Here is a 10,063-nt window from a genome sequence, read left to right as displayed (position 1 = left end):
AGCACTTTCTTTTTGAAGTAGTTGGTTTTCCCAAAAGTTTGAGTCTGAGGACCATGCAAGACCTTGGTTTTGTCTAACACTTATATTTTCTAGTGACTAGTTTCCCCATAGGTTTGAGTCCGAGGACCATGCAAGACCTTGGTTCTGTCTAGCACTTTCTTTTTGAAGTAGTTGGTTTCCTCATAGGTTTGAGTCCGAGGACCGTGCAAGACCTTGGTTCTGTCCAACACTTTCTTTTTGGAGTAGTTGGTTTTCCCATAGGTTTGAGTCCGAGGATCATGCAAAACCTTGGTTCTGTCCAACACTTATATTTTCTAGTAACTAGTTTCCCCATAGGTTTGAGTCCAAAGACCATGCAAGACCTTGGTTCTGTCTAGCACTTTCTTTTTGAAGTAGTTGGTTTTCCCAAAAGTTTGAGTCTGAGGACCATGCAAGACCTTGGTTTTGTCTAACACTTATATTTTCTAGTGACTAGTTTCCCCATAGGTTTGAGTCCGAGAACCATGCAAGACCTTGATTCTGTCTAGCACTTTCTTTTTGAAGGAGTTGGTTTCCCCATAGGTTTGAGTTCGAAGACCATGCAAGACCTTGGTTTTGTCCAACACTTATATTTTCTAGTGACTAGTTTCCCCATAGGTTTGAGTCCGAGAACCATGCAAGACCTTGATTCTATCTAGCACTTTCTTTTTGAAGTAGTTGGTTTCCCCATTGGTTTGAGTCCGAGGACCATACAAGACCTTGGTTCTGTTCAACACTTATATTTTCTTAAAATAACTGGTTTCCCCATAGGTTTGAGTCTAAGGACCATTCAAGACCTTGGTTCTGTCCAGCACTTACGGGAATTCAGTGAATCGGGCTACTAGGCCCACGAGGATTAGCCTCTTGGCATATGTATGGGGCATAAACTTGATGTTAGAAGCCCCTAGGATTGCTCGTGCCACTGGCACTTCAAAGTATAACCCTGAGTGGGAGCTGAGCTAGGGCAACAACTGCGAGCTACTGGAAATGATGGAGAGACTTTCGCATAGCTTACACCACTGCCAAAACTATTTCTTTCGAGGGACCTTTATTAATAAGGGCTTGATCCCACCATGACTAACCGCCGCTTGCTTCAACACACAAGCCTTTTTCCACAGACGACGCCAAATGTAAGGACTCAATTTGTGTCGATCCCTAATTGGTATTGGGTTCGAACGTTAAAAGCCCAAACAATAAATTTGTAGAGAGTGGGCTAAAAGGCTAGGCCTTGGTGAACGGACAGTCATTAGTCATGGTGTTCATGATGATCATACAGGGGTAAACTGAACTTATCTAAGAAGACTTTCTCCTTGGCTCAGCCTGAGTGGTTCCGGTCCTTAGACCTCACCCAAGAAGCTTAATATTCTTATTATTCTTTTTTACGCTAGGTTACAATGGTCCTAGAGACGATACATAATGCTCTTTCTTTTTTCACCCCCCTTTTCCTGTGACGAATTCTTACATTATATAGCCCCTCTCAGTTGATCCTGACCTTCCATCTGTTGATCAGACAGGTAACTACTCGAGTGTTTGTCCCATCAGCCGCCTTCCCCCACTTTCTGTTAGTCGCAATAACCGAAACCACACTGTTCAGGGGTCTTTTCCCATTAATGTGGCCAGGACGTTTGTTGGCGCATTTAATGCGGAGGTGACAGCTTTTCCTTGAGCCGCTCCCACACTGTACCCCCGTGCGAGTCCTACTGTACTCGTCCTTTCTTCTGGGAGCGCTTTGGGGGCTGCCTTTGATGGCGTGCCATTCTTCCCTTCTAGATTTTGGGATGCCGAGGACATGATTGTCCTCGGCTGCATTTCTAGACCATTTGGACTTTCGCTGCATGTCCTCAGCAACGCCTCTCCTCGGCGCGGGCCGCGGGCCCTAAGGTAAAGTGGGCTGGGGTCACAAATTCTCTGGCCCCACGATCATCATCATCATTATTGTATTTTATCATCAGATCAACATATCAATTAATTTACTTTTGTGTGCACGAGATTTAAACTCTATTTCTCTTATTTAAGACTTCCACAATATTGGTTATCTTATTCTGAAATGGCCTAATGGGTCGTGACTGAAAGTCTTCGTCTTGAACAAATGAACCAACCTGAAACAGATATATAGCTTCAAGACTTCAGTCCTAATTCTGTAATTCCTAACCTACCAGATATCTTTCACTATCAGCAAAGTTAAGGGTTAAGGCTAGGGGTGTGCAAAAAACCCGCCAAACTCAATCCGACCGAGTTGGGTTGGTTTTTAGGGCTTGGTGGGTTGGGTTGGGTTACAAATTTTTTTTATAGCGGGTTGGGTTGGGTTTGGGTCATAAAATTATAAACCCGCCAAACCCGACCCAACTCACCCATATTTTAATATATGTTTAAAATATATTATGTATTTAATAAATTTAAAAAAAAAAAACTAGCTGTAGAGCACTTCCTCGGTTCCAACTATCATATATAATTTAAAATCCTATTAGTTCTTTTAATATATACTAGCCTCTGAGCACGCGCGTGCTCAGAGGTTCTTCTATTTTTTTGGGTAAAGATTAATAATTTGCATTTATTTTTGTAGGGTCACGATTTAGGGCCCAAGCCCAAGAGGTATGGGGTCTTGGTCCAACGAGCCCAAAACAATGAATTTGTAGAGAATGGATCGAAGACCTAGGTCCTAGCGAATTGGACAACGATTAGTATTGGGCTAAACGACGATTAAACACAAATAAAACACATTGATGTCCATAGACTTTCAGTCTGAGGAGGCTAAATGATAATATATTGATCACCGCTGGATACTATGATAGTTTAGATTGCTACAATGTTCTCTCTCAATTTTTCTCTCTTTTATCTTATAGGGATTTCTCACATTATATAACTTTCTTGGAGCCATCTTGATCCTATACTTGTTGATCATCTGGGTCCCTACTTAAATGCCTGTCCCATCAGACACCCCACTTTAACCTTTTGCGAGTTGTGGTGGCCAAGATAACACTGTTCAGAGGTCTTCTCCACATAAATGTGGCCAGAAAAGTAGTTACAATGCATTTAATGCAGTGGCAGCAAATTTTCCTTAGATATTTTGTGTTTCCTTCTTCCCCGCGGGTTTATGAGGCACATTCCTATTACTAGTGTCTATTGGAGGGTCTCTCTAATTGCTAGAGTACACGTTTGAGCTACATTCATCACGTCCGAGGAGGCATTCCTCCTCGGATCGTCTTCCATATGTTCCTTGCTTATTAGAGTTTAACTGGGAATCCCTTCGACAACCATTTGCCTCTCCTTGGACTTGTCAATTGTCCCGGGTAAAGCCCCAAAGCCCACTACATGAATTTGAGTCTTTGTCCCTACAATAGCCCATCAAAATTCCGGTTTTTCCCTCTTATCCGAGGAGAAAAAAGCGAGATTTTGATATTTAAAGGATAAGTCCCTCCAATTCTTTGATTCACACATGTGGGAGCGCTATCTCACATGCCTCATAACTGTTACTGATGCTTCGTAACCCACGAGACACCATTAATTACTCTAGGCAGCTCTATGTCCCCCGCATCCAACGGTGAGACGCTAATCCAATGGCAGACATTCCCCTAGAATTTTGGGCAGGAGTAATCCCATTTATTTTCCCTTACTATATAACGCTTCTGAGAGAGATCACTTTCCTCTTTTCTTTAAAAAAAGCCTTCAAGTGTTCCAGAGAACTTCAGCGCCTCTTCTCACAAAATACTCTAAGCTCTTGAGATTCATAGCCGTTTTTCGTAAGGATTCCCTGTGAATCTTTTTAAAAGTTTAAGAGATTTAGTATACGTATCCCCGTAAGTTTTCATTTCCTCATATTCTTTTTTTTTTTTTTCTCGACCTTCTTTCTTTTATAAACCTTTCCATGTGTCATTTATGGTCACCTGGATGGGTAAGTTCAAGAACCTAGTAGATTCTTCGACCAGTATGGAGGGTTTTAAGGCCAGGTATCATATCCCGCAAGGAGTGGGTTTAGAGTATTGCCCTTCGGACCAAATTCTAACTAACAGAGAAATGGGACAGGTCGTCATTCCTATGATTGCTTTCGTAGAGGGAGGGATGACGATTCCTATGGGTAGGATAACTAGAGATTACTTACTTAACCATAGGCTGGCCCCCACCAGTGCGTCGCTAAAATGTTTTGAGTTTTAGGGTGTGTAGATGCTCTGAATGACCAGATGAACCTCGGCCTCTCATGGCACGATATTGTTCACTTGTACGAGTGCCACTGCCTTTCCGGGGTGTATTACCTGAAATCTAGGTTCGACGAGGTGAGGCTGATATCTTGCCTTCCCAAGTCCAACAAAGGCTTAAAGGACGATTATCTGGTCGTTTCCGGGGAATGGCATGACGGTCTTCACTGCCCAGTTAGGGCAGAAATACTAGGTGGGGTACTCTAGGATCAGGTCCCTCAATTGGGATCTTAGTTTTCTAAGCTTTCCTTTTACTTGTTCTAGTCTTTGCTTTAGTTGTTTGTTCTCTCGGATTGACCATAACCTCCCTTTTGGATGTTTTACAGACAAAGCACACGTCAGTCCGAGGATCAACCTGGTTAACGTTCAAGCTCTCAACTACCTCTTAAAGTTGGAGATCTTTGTGAGAGAGTACGGTTAGCTGCGGACCGTTCACCTTATTTTGGACTACGAGCCTCTATCCCGTATCTTCCAGGACGTGGGCCAGGTGATAAAGGCCGGGAGTTCCCAATTGGCTCGTATTGACGTTTCTAAACCAGGATTCCTAGCTTGGAGAGACTTGCCACTAGTCCAGCTGCCCGTTCAATGCGTTCCCCAAGAGGTAGCCGCTCCAAGGGAGGAGATTGACTCTACACACTCATCCCTCGAAGCTGAAATCAATCACTTCCGCTTTAACGAAGAGGGTGAAATGCCAACAAGGCCAGTAGAGCTTTCAGACTCTGACTTGGATCTTGATCGCTTCTCTGCAACACATTCCCTGAGACTGATAGTTGCTCGGATCGATACCAGCCAAGAGATTGAAAAGGAAGGCATGGATCTAAAGCCGAGATCTGGTCTAAAGGGCCTAATGTCCAATAGGAACAAAGGGCAATCCTCTAAGGATGCCCCTAAAGTACAAGCTCTTGCCTGCCTCCCTCCTCCACCTCCTTCTCCCATTGAGCCCGAGCTACAGGCCAATCCGAACCTAAGGAGGAAAAGGCCAGTCGATGAACTGGAGGAGGGTGAGGTCAGACCTCAGAAGGCTAAACAGCAGAAGAAGGCCAAAAAGCCTAAAGATAAAAGGACTAAGTCCATAGACAGCCGAGATGAGGCTGCACTCCGGAGGGGGCAGCGCACTTGGTCTCCTCGGCTTGAATTAAACGGTGTTTCCATTCTTTGGGATGCGACACTTTGGGAGTCCCAGCAGGGACAGGTGACATATCTCGTCGAGGCTCTGCAGCAGCTCCTTCTCCTATCTCGTGACATGGATGGGCTCAAGAATATAAGGCAACTAGACCTCTTCATGTCGTTGAAGAAGGATCTCGCAATGGTAAAATGAAAACCCTCCATCGTTCAAATTCTAAATTCCATGTTTATTTACTTGTTACCCGTATTTTGATGACCCTTCCATTACTTTTGTGCAGGTGACTCAGCAAATCTATGTGGTCGAGGAATGGGTCAAGAACTCTCGTAAGGAGATAAACGCTGAGATTTAGTCCCGACTTGTGGCTAAAAAGGTTGCTGAAGTCCTTAAGCAGGAGAAGGATAGCCTGGCTGATAGGGTAAAAGAGGCTATTCAGGCCAGAGATAGCGTCGTGGCGGGCTTGAAGACCACGGAGAAGCAGGTCGAGGACATGCGCCAAAAGTTGCATATAACAGAGATAAACCTGGCTACCGAGAAGCAAGCAGTCTTGGACCTCAAGGCGCAGCTGCAACGAGCTGAGGACGCGGCTCGGGTAGCTAGGGAAGCAACTAAGGCCGCCATGAAGGCGTCGTATGAGCGTGGGGTGCTTGACACAGAAGTCAGGCTGACTGAAGAGGTGGCTATGGTCTGCAGGGACTACTGCATTGAGTCCTGGTGAGTAGCAATGGACTGAGCAGGAGTCCCTACAGATTCCGAGCTTAGGAGGGTCGAGAATATGTTCTTCCCAAAGGATATTCAAGAGATTCCTGACTCGGACACTCCTGCCGAGAAGCTCCTTTTCGCCCAGGCTGCCCTCCCTGACATTAACACTCTTGGGGGGGAAGGAGTGGACAAGGAAGCTCAGCAACCGGCGAAGGACAAGCCATCCGAGGACTCCCTCATGATCAGAGATGTCGTCTCACAGGCTAAGGAGGCTGAATCGAAGTCCAAAACTGAAGGCGCTTGCTCTGAGGCTGCTGACCTCGAGAAAAACGTGGCTAAGGATAAAGTCTAGATTTCTAGATGTAGGATTTTCCTTCATTATTTTACTATTGTTTTTCATTTCTGTGACCTTTGCCATCGTTTGTAATACGAATTATCTTTAAGTTAATGAATGAACTTCTTTTCTATTTTTTGGGTTTTTATTTTCACTGCTTTCAACTTTATTGTCGCTCGTTAGTCGTTTTCTGAGAGATCCAACTGAATAGGGATATTTTACATTCATGGTGTGAATTAATTCTTATATAGTGAATATTGGACTTGATGGCGGTAAAAGATATACCTCGTATCCTGCACTCTGTCCAACGTTCATAAAAGCATTCCTTGGGTGTTGGAAGTAGTTAATTTCCCCTAGGCCTACGGTCCGAGAAGCCATGCAGGACTTAGGTTCTGTTTAATATTTGGGTAAATGTATGAAGTGATTAATTTCCCCTGAGCCTGTGGTCCGAGGAGCCATGCAGAATTTAGGTTCTGTTTAATACTTGGGTAAATGTAAGAAGTGATTAATTTCCCCTGAGCTTGTGGTCCAAGGAGCCATACAAAACTTAGATTCTGTTTAATACTTAGGTAAATGTAAGAAGTGATTAATTTCCCCTGAGCCTGTGATCCGAGGAGCTATGCAAGACTTAGGTTCTGTTTAATACTTGGGTAAATGTAAGAAGTGATTAATTTCCTCTGAGCTTGTGGTTAGAGGAGCCATGCAGGACTTAGGTTCTGTTTAATACTTAGGTAAATGTAAGAAGTGATTAATTTCCCCTGAGCCTGTGGTCCGAGGAGCCATGCAGGACTTATGTTCTATTTAATACTTGGATAAATGTAAGAAGTGATTAATTTCCCCTAAATCTGTGGTCTGAGGAGTCATGCAGGACTTAGATTCTGTTTAATACTTGGATAAATGTACAAAGTGATTAATTTCCCCTGAGCCTGTGGTCCGAGGAGCCATACAGGACTTAGGTTCTGTTTAATACTTGGGTAAATGTACGAAGTGATTAATTTCCCCTGAGCCTGTGGTCCGAGGAGCCATGCAGAATTTAGGTTCTGTTTAATACTTGGGTAAATGTAAGAAGTGATTAATTTCCCCTAAATCTGTGGTCCGAGGAGCCATGCAGGACTTAGGTTCTGTTTAATATTTGGGTAAATGTACGAAGTGATTAATTTCCCCTGAGCCTGTGGTCCGAGGAGCCATGCAGAATTTAGGTTCTGTTTAATACTTGGGTAAATGTAAGAAGTGATTAATTTCCCCTGAGCTTGTGGTCCAAGGAGCCATACAGGACTTAGATTCTGTTTAATACTTAGGTAAATGTAAGAAGTGATTAATTTCCCCTGAGCCTGTGATCCGAGGAGCTATGCAAGACTTAGATTCTGTTTAATACTTGGGTAAATGTAAGAAGTGATTAATTTCTCCTAAGCCTGTGGTCCGAGGAGCCATGCAGGACTTAGGTTCTGTTTAATACATGGGTTAATGTATGAAGTGATTAATTTCTCCTGAGCCTGTGGTCTGAAGAGCCATGTAGGATTTAGGTTCTGTTTAATACTTGGGTAAATGTAAGAAGTGATTAATTTTCCCTGAGCCAGTGGTCCGAGGAGCCATGCAGGACTTTGGTTCTGTTTAATACTTGGGTAAATGTACGAAGTGTTTAATTTCCCCTGAGCCTGTGGTTCGAGGAGCCATGCAGGACTTAAGTTCTGTTTAATACTTGAATTGATAATGATAAATAAGAAACGCGAGGCCTTTGTGCAGTAGAAGGATTCATCAACAATGGAAACTTTTATTAATAATAGTACATTTTCAGGTTGTTTACATTCCAAGAGCGTGGTACTACATGCTCATCTAAATCTTCTAAAAAATATGTCCCAATGCCAGCCACTGAAGTGATACGATACAGTCCTTTCCAATTTGGCCCGAGCTTTCCTCATGCGAGATTTTTTACAGTGCCTAGAAATTTTCTCAATATTAAGTCCCCAGGCACTAGTGGCCTTAGCTTTACCTTAGTATCATAAACTTACTTAAGCTTGTGTTGGTCGTAGGCGAGTTAGACCATTACCCTTTCCTTTCTTTCCTCGATAAGGTCTAAACTTTTCTCTAACAGCTTATTGTTGCTGCTCAGACAGATTGAGCTAGTTTTTAGCATTGGAAAGTTCGTTTCTAGTGGAATAATAGCCTCGGCCCCGTAAGTCATCAAAAAGGGCGTTTCTCCTATTGATCTACTGGGTGTGGTCCGGTATGTCCACAACACATGTGATAGTTCCTTTACCTATCTTCCCTTCGCATCGTCTAACCTCTTCTTTAGCCCGTTCACTATGACCTTGTTAATAGCCTCGGCTTGCCCATTCCCTTGGGGGTAGGCTGGTGTAGAATATCTATTTGCAATTCCCAATTTGCCGCAGTACCTTCTGAAAGCCTTACAATTGAACTAAATACCATTGTCCGAGATTAGGGTATGAGGGACTCCGAACCGGGTAACAATGTTTCTCCAGAAGAACTTTTTGGCATCCACGTCTCTGATATTTGCTAAAGGTTCAGCTTCAACCCATTTAGTGAAGTAATCAGTGCCGACGAGTAGATATCTTTTGTTACCTGTTGCTTTGGGAAATGGACCTACGATATCCAAGCCCTATTGAGCGAATGGCCAAGGGCTGGACAGTGGATTGAGGATCCCTCTTGGTTGATGTATGTTTGTCGCAAACTTTTGGCACTGGTCGCACTTCTTCACATATTCGTGTGTTTCTTTCTGCATATTTGGCCACCAGTAGCCTTAGGTGATGGCCCTATAGGATAAGGACCTGCCTCCTGTATGGCTTCCGCAAATTCCTTCGTGCAATCCCTCCAGGATGAGTTCCGTGGCCTCAGGGTGTACGCAGAGCAAGTATGGTCCCGAAAATTAGCGTTTATACAGCTTCAGGTCCTCGGATAGCCAGAATCGAGAAGCCTTTCTTCGTATCTTGTCGACTTCGCTCTTCTCTTCGGGTAAGATGTCCTCTTTTAGAAACAGTACCAAAGGGTCCATCCAGCTAGGCCCCACTCTGACGTTATGAACATGGATCATTTCTCTTTTCGTCACCGAGGGTTTGTATAAATCTTCCAAAAGGATGACCTGAGGTAAACATTGAGCCAAGGAGGTGGCTAGTGTGGCCAGGGAGTCGGCATGTGTGTTTCCACTTCTGGGGATGTGCAATAAGCTAAAAGAATCGAAATGTGATCGCAGGCGTTTAGCTTGGTCTAAGTACTCTTGCATTCTTTCATCTCTTGCCTCAAACTCCCCATTCACTTAGCCTACAACAAGTCTTGAGTCCGAGAATATGTTTACAGATTTCCCACCCAGTTTCTAGACCATGGACATTCCTTCTAGCAGGGCTTCATATTCAGCCTCATTATTCATGGCCGAGAAGCCCAGTCTTAGCGATTTTACAATGGTAATCCTTTCGAGGGAAACCAGGACTAGCCCCACACCAGAGCCCCTTTGGTTTGCCATGCCTTCAACATATACCTTCCAGCAGGTGGGCCCTTGTAGAGAGATTGCGCCAACCGATTTTTCATCCATGCTTTGCGTCCTTTCTTCTTCTTCTAGCGAGGGTTCAGCAAATTCAGCCACCAGATCCGCAAGGACTTGGTCTTTTACGGCGGTACGAGGCATGTACTTAATGTCAAAAGCCCCTAGAATCATGCCCCATTTAGCAATTATCCCTATAT

This window comes from Quercus lobata, chromosome 11 (genome assembly GCF_001633185.2).
Source record: "Quercus lobata isolate SW786 chromosome 11, ValleyOak3.0 Primary Assembly, whole genome shotgun sequence".
Classification (NCBI taxonomy): domain Eukaryota; kingdom Viridiplantae; phylum Streptophyta; class Magnoliopsida; order Fagales; family Fagaceae; genus Quercus; species Quercus lobata.
The sequence above is the reverse complement of the archived record's forward strand: the minus strand, read 5'-3'. Positions refer to the sequence as shown.